Source organism: Propithecus coquereli, unplaced genomic scaffold (genome assembly GCF_000956105.1).
Source record: "Propithecus coquereli isolate 6110/MARCELLA unplaced genomic scaffold, Pcoq_1.0 Scaffold58, whole genome shotgun sequence".
Classification (NCBI taxonomy): Eukaryota; Metazoa; Chordata; class Mammalia; order Primates; family Indriidae; genus Propithecus; species Propithecus coquereli.
This window is the reverse complement of record NW_012151729.1, coordinates 4476616-4478553: the sequence shown is the minus strand read 5'-3', so window position 1 is coordinate 4478553 and position 1938 is coordinate 4476616.

Below are 1938 nucleotides of genomic sequence, written 5' to 3'. Positions count from 1 at the left end.
TTCAAGTTCCCTATAAAGAACCCAGAAACACACAAACAATAGAGAGCAATGAATGCTTTTCTAGAGATTGTGGAAGAGTGACAAAATGGCAGTTTACCTTGCACACCCCACAGCCTAAGACTCCTCATTACAACCCTGTCATCTTTTGCAACACCACCTGGTAAAATCCTTGACATTTGTAATATGAAAAGAAAATTACCATAAAACTTTCAAGATGCACAAATAAAGTAAGGTAAAAACAACTAAATACATTACCAAAACCTGTTGCTAGCACTGAGGCTTACTCAAATCCTAAGAAAGCTCACTTTGCTTCATTTTTAATTAGTCCTTCCTCATGCTTAAGCAAAGCCGGCATCGCTATACCCAACAATCTGGTCCTCCTGGAATAGGTGACTCATGTCTCCATCAGTGAACAACATGAAGCTGAAGTATTGACTTCAGAATGTTAATTAACACTAAGGGTGCAGATCCAGGAAATGGAAGCCAGTGTTATAAATACATTCCTTAACAAAACTCATCCACATGGACAAGTTCTGCAAACTTTTCAGAATTTCTTTAAAAAAGGGAACTCTGAATCTCAATATAAAATTAAGCTTTTTAAGATCACCTGCTTAAACACAGGAAAAGGACTACTGAGGTTCTGGTTAGATCCTTCTGGAGAATTCGGGAAACTGGTGGATCCATTTTCAGATTCTGAGGCTCTGCTTTATGGAACATGAGGCATTGAAAGCTCACAAATAGGTGTGGAGGCAAAAACAACAGAAGGCCCACCCAGCCAAGCCCAGCGTGACTCATCAAAGCTAAGCCTGACTTTGGGGTTTCTTTCTATCCTCATGCTCAGTTCCTGAATCTCATTCTGTCTGCATGGGAGCCCCTGTTCTGGAGCCTGCTGCATGCCAGCCTGAGCCCCTGCCTCTGTCTGTAACCCACTCAGGAGCCCAGCCCTCTGGCACTTTGCACCTCTACGCTGTGCTCCTTGCTTCTCTCTCTTCCACTTTGCCTCTTCTAGAAATAGAGGCCAGTGGCAAACACCCAGAGACATTAGCAGACTTCTGTTGTGCTCCCTGGCTACTCTACCTCTATTTTGGATGTCTGTCTGGGCTCCAGTTAGTTTTCATTTATCTCTGAGGCCCACAAATTGTTTGAACTACCATCTGTTTGCTGCCACACCCTTTAGATATTAACTTGTTCTCCCTGTCTGACTGAAATTATTTGTGAAGGGTATATAATATAATGAATAAGAAAAGAAGGCCCTTGGAGGTAGAGCACACTGGGGTCAGATTTAGGTTTGCCACTTCTGAGTAACATTGGGTTGGTGGCTTAACCTCTGAGTTTCAGTTCATGCATTTCAAAACAGGGACAGTAGCCCTTCTTTGCAGATTAGCATAAACGAATGTATACACAGTACTTCATATTGTGCCTAGCATGTGATTAGCTAACAATAAATGGTAGTTTTAAAAACTAAAAATAACGAAAATCTGTGCTTGTCTTAAGTTCGTCCCCTAAGCACAGAAGTGGTTTAATTTAGGGCCTGGCACCCCTTAGTCTTTTCCATCCTATCACAGCCACCACACCTGCGCCTGCCTGAGTCTGTCCTGATATACACCACTACCAACCTCCACCGTGCAGGCACGGCCTCATAGGAGACAGTTTCTAAGCAGGTCTGTGCTTCAGAAAAATCACTGTCTAGGTGGAAGTAGTGAAAATAATGATAGAAAATACATGTTGTCTGTTCTATATGCCAGCTACTATTCTAAATGCTTTAGGAACGTAAAGTCATTTAACGCTCAAAACAACGATTTGAGATAAGTACTACTACCCATCTTACAGATGAAAAAAGTCACAGAAAGTCACAGAATGTAACCCGCTCAAGTTTAGGTGTGATTTGAACCCAGAAATTCTAGCAGCAAGGTCCCTACTTTGAACCACTACAGCACA